The sequence below is a fragment of the Gossypium hirsutum genome, chromosome A04, assembly GCF_007990345.1.
Source record: "Gossypium hirsutum isolate 1008001.06 chromosome A04, Gossypium_hirsutum_v2.1, whole genome shotgun sequence".
NCBI classification, from domain to species: Eukaryota; Viridiplantae; Streptophyta; class Magnoliopsida; order Malvales; family Malvaceae; genus Gossypium; species Gossypium hirsutum.
In genome coordinates this window covers 42,325,463-42,340,001 of record NC_053427.1, presented here as the reverse complement: position 1 = coordinate 42,340,001, position 14,539 = coordinate 42,325,463, and the positions used below count along the sequence as shown (strand labels likewise).

The 14,539-nt window shown below is 34.3% G+C and overlaps 1 long non-coding RNA gene across 1 annotated transcript; it reads right to left on the bottom strand.

Moving 5' to 3' along the window:
• Positions 1-11,699: 11,699 nt before the first annotated feature.
• LOC121228133 (uncharacterized) lies at positions 11,700-14,262 on the bottom strand. The gene is made up of 2 exons (XR_005925603.1): positions 12,021-14,262; positions 11,700-11,929 (listed from the first exon to the last, which is right to left on the bottom strand). It is a non-coding gene; the product is annotated as an uncharacterized lncRNA (long non-coding RNA).
• Between the last annotated feature and the right edge of the window lie 277 nt (positions 14,263-14,539).

Below are 14,539 nucleotides of genomic sequence, written 5' to 3'. Positions count from 1 at the left end.
GCTAAAATTAGCAAAAAATCAATAACCATAGAGTCCCCCCATGGCCAGCCACACATGTGGCAAGTTTGAAGGTTTCAAACTTGTTATTTTAAGGTAGGGGCAATTTTAGAAAGGCATAAATAGTAGGGGTTTGAATGCAATTTGAAGGAGTCTTCAAGGGCCATTTTGCAAGCCAAATAATCAGCAAAGCAAGCTAATTGGGTCAGCATGTGGGATGGTTTTGGACTGCCTAGTCGTCGGTTGGATCGGTTTTCTTAGTTTAACCCAACTGGGCCATTTTTCATAATTAATTAATAATAATTTATTTAACCCAAATTCAATTTGATTAAAATTAAAATTAATTATATTATGAATTAATACACATAATTTGGACCCTCTTAGGCTGAAAAATTAATTCGCCTTGATGCTTCAAAATTACTTCTCAGTTTTGCGCTTTTAGTAGTGTCTGTCGAGTCATTTTTCGCCCTTTGTGCAAATCTATCGAAAATAATCAAAATTAATTAGAATTAAACTTATTAATTATTTTAGTAAAAAATAATTATTTTATAATGATTATATATTTTTTGACAAGAATTTTACCGAACTGCATGAATTTGAGTTAAAAAGGATTGAAAAAGTGTGTATATTTTCGTGTTTCCAGTTTTCAATCATGGAACCTCTTTTCGACTGACTCCATGATTAAGTAATTGTGAATTATCAGAACGATACTTATAGACATAATTGTAATCAATAGAGCCTAATTATATATGTCTAATTGGTCCCTCCACTAGCTTAACAAAAGTTTGATCAGACTACATTTGAATCAGAAGAAAATTTTACAACTTTGGCAATAATTTAATTAAGTCGATTTATTTGATGTGGAATTAAATTAGGTGGTCGTGAGAATTTTTCAACTAGAGACTTTGATTAAATAATTTTCTTGAAAAATTAATTTGGAAAATCTAAGTGATTTTTGGAAATATTAATTTTGATCAAGTAAAATTAAATTAATCAAATCAACTAAAATTAATATGATATTTTTGGACGTTACTTTTCAAGTCAGACAATTGACCCAATGGGTAATTGAGCTTGAAAATTGGACCTGAGATAGTAAATTGGGCCCATGAACCCAAAATTGAGACCAAGACCCAAAAACTGGTCGAACTAGGTTTGGTGAAACCAGGTCGATGGTCCAACCGGTGGCTAGACCAGACTGGTCAAGTCGTCATTGACCCGGACTGGTCGGGTCGTAATTGTCCCAAACTGAACCAACTCGAGGTGCTGTAAGGGTGTCGCACTTGCATCACCAGACACAGCGGTGCTGGTGGCTACGATGACGACATCCCGGTGGGCGGTGGCGGTTGGTCATCAGTGGTTGAGCAATGGAAAAGTTACATTCCTACTGGACTTCTACTAGATAATTTGATTTCAAATTAAATATTCAAAAAATAATATTATTATAATAGTTTAATATTAAATAAAATTTGTAAATCCCAAATTAGGGCCTAGTTGAAACAATGTTTTCGGGACCACAAATTCGACATAAGAATACCTATTTTTATGTTCTAAAATTTCATAGGATGATATCGTAAAAATTTCGTTCGAAAATTTTGACGTTTGGGCACTCAATTTAGTCAAAAGTTGACTAAATTATAAAAAGTGCAAAATTTGAGTTCTACATGTTAAAGGTGTCAAATTGATTTGAAATTTTAAATTTGAGGTCCTTAAATGGTAATTAGACCATTGATTAATTGTTGGACAAAAATAGACATGAAATGGGTGAAATAGAATATTTTTAAGTTAGGGGTATCTTGGTAATCTAATAATTAAAAGAATTAAAAAGGGAAAATAAGCCAAAATTGTCCATCTTCTTCCCCATTCAGCTGAAATTTGCATGGAAGCCACGGCTAGGGTTTGGTTCAAGCTTCCAAGCTCATTTGTAAGGGATCCCGAGCCCCAATTTTAATGTTCTTTACATTTTAGAAGTCTCAGTAACTCGATTTAGCTATTTCCACCATTATTTTAAGCTAGGGTTTGTGTTTAAGAAGTTACCCATGGATGACATGCATTTGTTTTGATGTTTAATAGTAGAATATGAATGCTCGGTGTGTAATAAATAACTTTTACTAAGTGATTTTCGGTGAAATTGTCAAAAAGGACTGTTTTGTAAAAGTTACAAAATTTGTCATAAAAGTTTGATTGAATGGAAATTAGGGGCTGCTATAGTTATGAAAATGGTTCGGCTAGGCTTAAAGTACAAATAAATTTAATGAAAAGCATTATACGAGCATTGGGGCAAAAGTGCAAATATGTGAAAGTTTAGGGGTCAAAATGAAAATTTGTAAAAGTATGATTTTTGGACCCATATGAATAATGTGACTAATTAGTAAGCTAAATGTGATATTATAGATCAAGAAAAATGTGGGGCATATATTGGAAATGAATGAGATTATGGACTAAATCGGAATAAATAATCGTGCTCGTTTTCGAGGTAAGTTCGTATGTCAATAATAATGCAATAATATCATTGTTCATGCTTGAACTTAAATTGATGTGTTAACATTATATGGTGAATATTTATATAGTTGGTATGATGATTGTGTTATGTGACAAATGCCTAAATGTTATTATGAACAATGCCATGATTATTTCATGAATATGAGCATGGTGAATTTGTAAGCATGAATGAATTTTAAGGTCGTTATCCACGATGGTATGAACAAGTACGATGAATATGCTATGTGCAATGAGGAAAATCCCGTTTGTACCTTAGGAATAGTTTAGGATACAAGTGACATGTCACTAGGAATTAAGAAGTCCAAGCTCGTTGAGTGGTCCCGGTTCATGATATATGTAGCATCCGAGCTCATTAAGTGGTCCGAGTTCATTATGGATATGAACATCCAAGATCTTTGAGTGGTCTGAGTTCACAATGGATGCGATTCATGTAACCTTCTGTAACACCCCGTACCCGAGACCATTTCCGGAGTCGAACACGAGGTGTGAACGGACTTAATTCATTTGCTTACACAGTTCATTTTAAAATTTCCAGACAAGCTGGCCAACTGCATCACAGTCTCTTTAAAAATCATATCTCGAGTTCCAAAACTCGAAAACCAATTCTGTAAATTTTTCCTGAAACTAGACTCATATGTCCATCTAAAAATTTTTTTCTAGAATTTTTGGTAGAGCCAATTAGTACAGTTTATTAGTTAAAGTCTCCCCTGTTTCAGGGTTCGACTACTCTGACCTTCATGCATTATGACTTAGATATCTCCCTGTACAGAGCTTCAATACTTATGCCGTTTGTTTCTAACGAAACTAGACTCAAAAATGAATCTATACATATAAATAATGACTTCTAATTGTCTTTGGTTAATTTATGGTAATTTTTCAAACTCAGAACAGGGGATCCAGAAAATGCTCTAGCCCTGTTTCACGAAAACTTAAACATCTCATAAAATACGGCTCATGTGGTCATTTCGTTTCTTTCATATGAAAATAGACTCATCAAGATTCGATTACATAATTTATTCACTATTTAATTCCACTCCTACTATTTTTAGTGATTTTTTTAACTTACGTCACTGCTGCTGTCAGCATCTATTTTAAGGTACATTTTTACCTATTTCATAATTTTCCATGAATCAAATAGCAAATTGACATACATTTTTATCAAGGGTAATCCCGATTAGCCATGGCGTACGTAGCACCAATAGGACCATGATTGGCCATACCAATGGCTAGTCATTACCAAACATTTCCACACCATTTAATAACCATATCCGAGACCATAATGTTATACTTCGAAATATACGAGCCATTTTCGCATGGCTATACGAATACACATTACCAAGGGTACTTAATTAACAACAAGGGTCAGCCCTATACATGCCATTTTCAAAATTGAACTAAAAGAGTACCAAAAGTGGCTTAGATAGTGTGGATGACTTCGACTTTGACACTCCCGAGTCCGATAGCTGACGAACAAAATCTATAAAACAGATAATCAAAGTAACAGAGTAAGCATTTTAATGCTTAGTAAGTTCAAGTAATGAAATTATTTACGACTAAAGTATAGCGTTCATATGACTAAATGAATAATTGCATATATGCATGTTCTCAAAATCATACTTACTTCACGCTTCAACCATTATATTCATACACAGGGAATCAAACCTAACTAGAGGTCGGAAGTTCGTTAATCAATTGAGCGAATACTATTTAAAAGGAATCAACCTTTCCGATGCATATACGAAACATACCTTATCGTTTGGATTTTATGAGCGTATTAATTGAAATTATTACAGCAAGATCGCTCACTTCCAAACCCAAGTACCTTCGGGATTTAGCCGGATATAGCAACTCGCACAAATGCCTTCGGGTCTTAGCCCGGATATAGTCAATAGCACAAAAGCCTTCGAGACTTAGCCCGGATATAATCACTAGCACAAATGCCTTCGGGACTTAGCCCAGATATAATCAATAGCACAAATGCCTTCGGGACTTAGCCCGGATATAATCACTAGCATAAATGCCTTCGGGACTTAACCCGGATATCATTCGAATACTCATGCACATATATCAATAAATCATGACACATCCATATTTCATTTTCATTACTAAAGCTCAAACACAAGACACTTATCAAACCTTACCAATTTCGGCTCAATAGCCACATACAAAGAGCATGATTTTGAGTGGCTTTCTAACATGATCTCTATACACATTCGGCCACCCGTCATAAGTACAAACTAATCATTATATCTCCGTTTATTCGTTATGCTTATATAAGATGACTTAATCAAATCATAAACTAAGTTTCATTACTCGAAGACTTACCTCGAATGTTGTTGAACGACTTCAACGGCTATTCGATTACTTTTTCCTTTCCCTTATCTGAAATTGCCCCCTATGCTCTTGAGCTTAAGTTCAACAAATTTTTAAACTAGTCATTAATCGACTATTCAAGTATTACTTTCAGAATATAATACATATAGATTCGACTTTCACACACATAGATTATAGTAAGCTTTATAAAAATCAATAAATAATTCATTAGCAAAATTTCATTAATGTTTACAATATAATTACAATTTCCCTATAAGCTGACTTCCTGAGCAACAGTCACTAAAGTTTTTATAACTGGAGCTACGAAACTCCAAATCAATTGCCATAAATTTTTCTTGATAGAAGACTAATTTATCTATTGTCCATAAAATTTTCAAAATTTTTAGTTTAGCCCAAAAATACCAGATGTTTCCTAAAGTTCACCTTGTTTCACTGTTTGACTAAACTGACTATCCTTCACTACAAATCAAATTTCTCATTGTACAAAATTCAAAATATGTTCTTGTTTATTTCATTTGAAACTAGACTCATTAAGGAGTCTAAGCACATAAATTTTATCTTAGGGTCATTTTTGTACAATTTATACTGATTTTATAAAAACAGAACAGGGAATCTAGTAGTCATTTTGACTCAGCCCCACAATACTTCAAATATCTCAAGATCGGTAACTCTTTTGTTTTTATAGTTTCTTTTGTAAGAAACTAGACTCTTCAAGATTTAATGACATAATTTACTCAGCTTCTAATTCAACTCCTACAAATTATGGCGATTTTCCAAAATCACCTTACTGCTACTGTCCCCAAGCAGATTATTACCAAATCAAATGCTAACATTTGCATTTCACCTTAGTAGCTAGCTTAGCAAACCTTAATTTAACATATAATTGTTCATAACACAATTAAAGCATCCTCTCCATTCCATCAATTCAAAACACATACATTGCCCAATAGTATCCAAAATCATATTCGGCCTTAGTACTCAACTTGTTAGCCGATTTTTCTCCATTTAGCAACTAATGCACATATGTGCTCATTTGTTAGACTCTACTTCACCTAACTACCATTTTCTTTTTCATCCAAATAACATGAACAACAACCATTTCTTGAACATTTTCTCTTCAACAATTCTTCATAAAACATAAAGACTATAACCCAATCTCATCCTTTAATAACTAAAACCGAATGCTCAAGACACCACACCATTTCAAATTTTGGTCATGGGTTAAGCAAAGAACTTAATGACTAACTAAAAAAAAATGCTAAAAATCCAAGAATCATCCTTGAGCTTACCTTGATTTAGCTAACCACCATAGCTGAATTTTTCAAAGCTTTTTTCTGCTAGGTACGGCAATGAGGAGCAAGGATGGAGAAACTTTGGTTTCTCCTCCCATTAACTAGTATTTTATTAACCTTATTCCTTATTTCATTTTGTAACATAAAATTATTAGCATAAAATGTTGACACAAAATAATTATAATATGCTTTAGTCCATAACATGGCCGGCCACCATCTAGAATTTGGCCAATTTGACATGCAAGTACAAGCATTTCTAACATGCATCAATAGGCCACTTTAACATTTGCCTAGCACATTTCTAAATTTTCTCACACAAGTCCTATTTAATAAAATTCACTTACAATTAACAAAATTCAAACATGAAATTTTCACACATGCATATATACATATAATAAGCTTCAAATATGACGGTTAATTATTTTTATGACTCGGTTTTGTGGTCCCGAAACCACTTTCCGACTAGGGTCACATTAGGGCTGTCACACCTTCGAGCTCGTTGAGAGGTCCAAGTTCATTATGGATGTGTTACATGTTATAAGGTAGCTTTGGCTTTGTATATTTATGTGGCACTTATGTGCAAATTTCCATGTATCCAATAGTATTCCAAGTGTTCAACAGGTATTATAATCAATGATGTGATGAAAGTCCTGAGATGGGCATGGTAATGAAGGTAAAGCTATTCGATATGCTACAGATATGTACAGGTATGTATGTTATACTCATGAGTAATGCTTTGTTACAGGATGATATATGATGAAAAGGTATATTCTAGTATATTTATATGAATATTTGATTAATGAGCTAGAATGCTTGAATGATGAAAAATCTTGGTGATTATGTTATTATGCCATCATATGATAGTTATCATGATATTGCACTAAAATAGTTTTAGGCATCAACAGTTGTGTGATTTCGAAAATCCACCAAAAATTGTGGAAATTGAATTAAAGACTGAATAAGATATGAGATTAAATCTTGTTGAATCTAGTTTCACATAAAAGAAACGTTGTAAGCAAAAGAGTTTCATATTATGAGATATTTGAACTTTTGTGAGACAGAGCAGAGTGCTTTCACACTCCCCTATCTCAACTTTGGAAAATCACTAAAAATTGTACAAAAATGATTATGAGTTAGAATTTATATGAATAAATTATTAATGAGTATATTTTCAATAGAAATAGACAAGAACATTAATATAATCTCGTACCAAGATATAATAGACTTTTAGTAAATAAGGGTCAAAGCTGTCAAACAGCAGAACAGGGGTAATTTTAAATAATAAAATGTACTTATTGGCTTATACAAAATTTTTGAAAATTTTATGATAAGAATATATGTGAGTCTAGTTTCAGGGAAAATTATCATATCTTGATTTGGAGTTCTGTAGCTCTAGATATAAATAATTTAGTGACTATGACTTGAGAAAACAGCATGACCAGAATATAAGTAAAAGTATAATTATGGTTATATTACCATGGAATCATGTTGATAATTTGCTTATTATTTTCATATGGACTTCCTAAGCTTTAAGCTTACTCCCTCCTCTCTATTTCTTTAGTGTTGTCAAGTCGGCTCGGGGTTGGAGATCGCTTGAGGCAGCATCTCACTATCAGGGTACCACCTTTGGAGTATTGTTGAATCTTAATGTCTTCATGTGAGTGACATGTATAGGGACTTATTCATTATGATGTGTATTCTTTTGATTTGGCCAAGATGTTGGCTTAAATTGATTCATTGTGTATAGCCATGAGATGTGGCTTGTATGGGTTATGGCTTGTAAGCCTATTTATCCAAGCTATTTATTTATACCCTGTGATGTGGTCATGTGATTATAATTGTTTGACATGAATGGTTAGTATCATGGTATGTATGCTTGATGAATGTGTTATGACCAAACAAAGTGGTCATAGTCAGAGAATAAAAGTGTGATATGGCAATAAGTCAATAATGCTTGAACATGAAATTGGTGTGGAATGACTTAGGCATGCATGGTATAAATGTATAAGTAATAATCAAAATGACATGTTCAATTGATTGTGAATTGGTGTGTTTAGACATGGTATAAAATGAGTAAGCAAAACACATGTATGATGATATATGAATATTACAATTGAGTCTTAATCGAGGATGTTTAATCATTTACTTGATGCTACATTGTATGTGTCTATAATGTGTTTAAGTATGTGAGGTATTAATGGTAAAAAAAAGGCTTCGAAAATAGCCTAAATGCTAGCCACACAGGCAGAGACACGGCCATGTGTCTCAACCATGTGGAGGATACGGCCTAGCACACGGGCATGTGATCTGGCCGAGTGGTTCAATTTGTTTTGCTGACGTCATAAACAGAGAGTTACATGGGCTGAGGACACGGGCGTGTTGGAGACACATGAGCTTGTCCTTGTGTCCACATGGGCGTGTGACCCTATTTCATGAAAATTTTTATAAGTTTCCTAAAACTTTCTAAAGTTCTCGGTTTAGTCCCGAACCACCCCAATGTATGTTTTCGGCCTCGAAGGCCCATATAAGGGGCGATATACATGCATTTGAAAAGTTTTAATTTTGGGCAAAATTTTGTGACCTAGTTTTGCATGTTTGTGAATGTTTAAGTCCGGTAACACCTCGAACCCTGTCCCGGCGTCGGATACGGGTAAGGGGTGTTACAAAATTTAATACTTATCTTAATAGTATTTTATTAATTTAATATTAAAGTGATTATCTTAATATTTAATTTAATTTAATTTAATATTTATCTTGTAAATAAACATTCTATTATTTTAAAAAGATTTAATATTAAATGATAAATATTAGATTAAATTAATATTAGAGTGATTAAATTTAATCATAGTTGAATTTTCTAAACTCTCCCTATATAAAAAGAGCCTTGGTCATTATTTACACACACTTAAATTCAAGAGAAAGTTGTAGAGACAAAATTCTCTAAAGAGATTATTTTGGAAAATTTCTAGAGATATTTTTCTAATTTGCAACTTGACCCAAAAGTTTAGAGAGATTGCAAAATTACCACAATGGTAATTTTTGTGAATAGTTTTCTAATTTGAATCGAGCCCACACTCGACAGACGTGAGCTTGAGGATAGCGAAGAAGACTACTCGATCGAAGCGTTCCTCCTAGATGAATAAAAAAGGTACAAATTTGATTAAGTGTTTATTACTTTAGATATCATAACCAAAATCTTGTTTTGAAAAATTTTTAAAACTCTAATTTTTCCCCAAATTTTATTTTCCGCTACGTTTTCCAAACCCGTTTTTTCCAATAGTTCCCCTTAACACACTCTTACCTCGATCTAGAGAAGTACCAGCAGAACCAATAACAAGAGTTGATGAGAGGTAATCCAAATATTGCTCAAAAAGGGATTGTAACTCTGTTTTAATTTCCCCACGAATATTCTCACAACTAACCAGATCCTACTGAAGTTGGTTGACATACTTCTAAATCCTAGTGGTGACCCCATCACCCTCCATGAAAATTAACTAAAGCTTTGATACCTTTGTTGCGAAAATTCTAGAAAGCAAAGAGAGAGACGAGAGTGAAACAAAAGAGAAATTCTAAGGAAGAAGAAAATTGTTGTTTATTCAAAATTCAATGAAAATCATGCTTGCTTACACTGTTTCGTTTTTTTTTTTTTTTGAAAAAAGCTTACACTGTTTCTTAATTAGATGAAAAAGGGACTAACTAAGACCATTTGGTTATGATAGTTGTACATTAACAGCCTGTCAAAACTCCTCATTTTGGCTTACTATAAAACTCACCGTATTACTTAATGAAGTGCACCGCTTCACTTAATACTAAAACTCACCGTTTATAAGTAATGTTTTCCCTCCCGACGGATCAACGGTTACAATTACATTTTAAAACCCTCAACTATCCTATCTTTAAAAGTTGTTCCCATTTACTCCTGTAACAGCGTGCCTATTTCATAAGAATGAAACTTCATTTTCAATGGATCCTGATTTTAAGATGAATAGAAACTAAAATTGGGATGAAAATGGGACTCAACCTTTTTTGTCTTGGATCTTGGATTTGACATTGATAATGGTGTGATATGGGATAGAATGCTACTTCAACACAATGGTCTACCTTTTGATTTACTATTAATTTTGTTAATTAAATGTTTTGTTAATGCTTGTTTAATTGAGGCAAAAACTCTAAGTTTTTTTTAGTGAAACAGTGCGTGTAAGGAATAGCTAAAATGCATCGTTTCAGTTCTAGCTTAATAAGTAAAATGGTGCACAACTGATAACTGGTTTGACAGCTTTTTTTTTATTGTTATCTTGTACCCGTCGTTTGTCTCTATTGAAGCAGCAAGGAGGTTCAGAAAAATGTTATGAATGAACAGACTTGAATTCTTAATTTTCTGTCTTCTTCCTCATTCTCTAAAGTTTTCTTCTTCCTCATTCTCCCTTATTTTTCTATCTTCTATTTGTTACTTACAAAAGATATCAGAGATAGACGATCTTCATGGCCACCGAGAGAGTCACCACACGCCTTTAAAAAGAGATGAGCCAACTATAACTTGAAGTGACTCAAATAAACATTAAACTCGAAACTAGATGTAAAGAGATGCATACAAACTTAAAGGAAGAAATATGTTTTGTGCAAACTGAACTAAAAAGTGAGCTTCGTTCAAATTTGCAAGCTATTTTAGAACAATATCTAGGGTAGTCTTCTCTAGTAGTAGCTTTAGGGGTCCAACATGACAAGGGCAACGGTATCCTAGGTGGGGAACCTTCTGGCTTAGCCAGTGAACCACTTCTAGTCTCTCTAGTAACAGAGGTAGGGCATTATGGTCTTCCATCTCGAACCAACTTAGTGGAATCAGTGGGGAGGGATTACAAGATGGAATGTCCAAAGTTGGATGGGGGAGATTTTAGAAGGTGGTGGTCCAAGTTAGAACAATTTTTTGAATCGGAAGCAGTCCCTGATCACTCTAAGGTTAAGGCAGTTATGTTGCATTTGGAAGAGAAAGCGTTAGATTGGCACCATTTTTTCTCACAGAAACAGGGTGGGTTAGAGCATATTACCTGGGGTGCTTGTGTAAGGGGCCTGCAGGACAAATTTGGAATAGGTACCTTCTTGGACCCTATGATCAAACAAGTTACTTACAAACAACAAGGCACGGTATAGTATAACCATGACTCATTTGTGAGTCTATTAAACCAGTTATGCCTACCTAAAAGCTACGCTCTTAGCATTTTCATTAGCAGCTTAAAAGGGGACATTAGTCAATACTTGTGATTATTTAAGCCTCAAACACTAATGGAAGCTTATCAGATTGCCAGACAAGTTGAGGAAATTATAGATAACCCTCATAGAAAAACTCATTTATTAAGACGTACCACTTACTCAAAACCCTTCCTACCTAGCATTAAAGAATACCACCATGTGCAAACCTCTGTAGACACGAGAAAGATTCAACCAACTAATACACAATATAAGGCCAAGTCCCTCTCACAAGGTGAATTAAAGGGTTAGGTGTCAAACACCAAACACTATCTATCTATGGAAAATAAATGTTAGTTGTTTTGTTTGCAGTAAAAAAAAATGGCATGCATATTTAATTGGGAGGCGCTTCTTGATTCAAACAGACCACCAAATTCTCAAATTCCTCTCGGATGGATAGGCCATCACACCATACCAACAAAAGTGGGTTACAAAAATGTTGTGATACGATTACTCTATTCTCTACAGAAAAGGCTCCCTGAACACTATAGTCGATGCTCTATCCAGAAGGTCCCATGTGCAAGATGGACAGATGCTCCAATGTGAGATCAACAAGGTATGGTCTGAAATTTGGAAAGAACTGTTAGCATAGTACTGGTGGACACAAAACTGTAGCAAGTAATCTATGAGCTACAATAGTAACCCCATATTCACCTTAAATATAGCTGGGATAGATTAGTATTGCGGAGAAAGGGAAAGGTGGTCGTTGGCAGTAATACAGAGCTCAGGAGGGATCTTTTCCACAATTTCCATGATAGTCCATTGGAGGCCACTCTAGAATACATGCCATACGACACCGCGTCTCCAGTTTACTTTACTGGAAGGGTCTATCGAAGGATCTTAAGAACTGGGTGCAGGAGTGTTTAACTTGTCAAAGATGCAAAGTAGACCTTGCAGCCTCCCCTGATCTCCTTTAGCCTCCACTTATCCCCAATTGGGCTTAGTCTACCATTAGTATAGACTTTATTGATGTGCATTTAAGGGAAAGAACACAATAATGGTCGTGGTTGACCAACTCACTAAGTATGGACACTTCTTATCATTAGCTCACCCGTTCACTGCAGTCACTATTGCCCAAGAATTTATTTGTCACATTTACAAACTCCATGGAGCCCCTGAGTCCATTGTGTCTGACCGAAACACAATTTTCATTAGCATCTTCTGGCAAGAGCTATTTAAACATATAGGAACCAAATTACATCTCTCTACTCCATACCACCCACAAACGGATGGTCAAACAGAGGCCTTGAATAGATGTTTAGAAGGCTATTTCCGTTGCATGATAGGTGAGAGACCTAGCGATTGGGTCAGTTTGGCTACCTTTAGTCGAATGGTGATATAATACCACACATCACACAACCATACACTCTTTTCCTTATACAACACTTTATGGTCAAGACCACCTTTACACCAACCTTATGTTGCTGGGTCTTCATTAGTGGCTACTGTGGATCGTAGCTTGCAAGCAAGAGAAACAGCTCGACAGCTACTCAGATTTCATTTTAAAAGATCTCAAGGAAGAATGAAACTGTTGGCTGATAAAAAAAGATCAAATAGAGAATTTTAGGTGGGTGATTTGGTTTATCTTCGATTGCAACCTTATCGACAACACTCCATTCGATGAATAGTGAATCAAAACTATCCCCCAAATACTTTGGCCCGTATCCTATTAAAGCTAACGTGGGACGAGTTGCTTATAGACTATCCTTACATGTTGGGTCGAGAATTCACCCTAACTTCCACATATCACAACTGAAAAAACATATTGGTCGAGCACCTCATTCTCCATTACTACTCTTAGTCAGATCTGAAGGTGCTCTACTGAAAGTTCTAACCAAGATCGTGGACAAACGGATGGTCAAAAGGGGTAATCAGGCCATCGCCGAGGTTTTAGTGGAATAGGCAAATGCTTTTCCTGGGGACTCAACATGGGAGAATTTTAATGAATTTTGCAAGAAATTTCCAGACTTTTTTCCTTGAGGATAAGGGTCATGTTCGAGGGAGGAGTAATTGATATAGGACAGACTGCTACTTCAACACAATGGTCTACCTTTTAACTTACTGTTAATTTCGTTAATTAAATGTTTTGTTAATGCTTGTTTAATTAAGGCAAAAACTCTGCGTTTTGTTTAGTGAAACGATGCGTGTAAGGAATTTCTAAAATGCATCGTTTCAATCCTAGCTTAGTAAGTAACACAGTGCACAGTTGATAACTGTCTTGACAACTATTTTTTAGTTGTTATCTTGTAGCCGTCATTTGTCTTTATTTAAGCAGCAAGGAGGCTCAAAAAATGTTATGAATGAACAGACCGGAATTCTTAATTCTCCATATTCTTCCTTCTTCTTTAAAGTTTTCTTCTTCCTCCTTCTCCCTTATTTTTCTATTTTCTGTGTGTTACTTACCATGGTGTCACTGTTCTCAACCTCGATAGTTATGGTCTTACAGGTTAGGGTTTTGACAAATGTCAACACCTTTTATTGTCCCTAACTTTCTTTTTGTAATCAGCCTTTCGAAAAAGAACTAACAACTTGAATGGTTGATTCTTGGCTTTTATACTTCAATTTTCTAGGGTTCCTTTTGGAGACGATGATGTAATTGGGCCCTTTCTCAGCACAAAAAGGAAAAGAAATACTGGGCTTTATAAACTTGCTCAACCCAATTTTCAATCATAATTAACTATTATACATGTCATATATGTTCAAATCTTTTAGGTTTGTAACACTTGTATATTGATGTATAGGGTTAGCTGAAAAGTTAAATTAGTTATTACTAGTTTGTATGCTGATGTCTGGGTTGTTCATGTATATTTAAAAAAACATGTTATATGTCAATTGAGTCTTAACTCGATTGATATTGGTATCGTTGTCAGTGTAGGAGGACATAGATTTGAGTGCGGTCAAGTGCATTATCCTCTTATTTAAGAGTTGGGGAGGGATTATGGGTAGTTCTAGGCATTCTATAAAAAAAGAATGAGATTAATGCTAAAAAAATAAAACATATTATATTATGATATTTTATTATAATTTTTAAATAATTTGCATTGTTTTAAATTGATAATTTAAGAAAAAGATACATACAATTATTTTAATTAGAATAATTAAAAGTGTTTGCTATTTAGAATAAGTAATGACATTGTAAAAATAAAAGAGAATTTATACCAAAATTAAAGTAT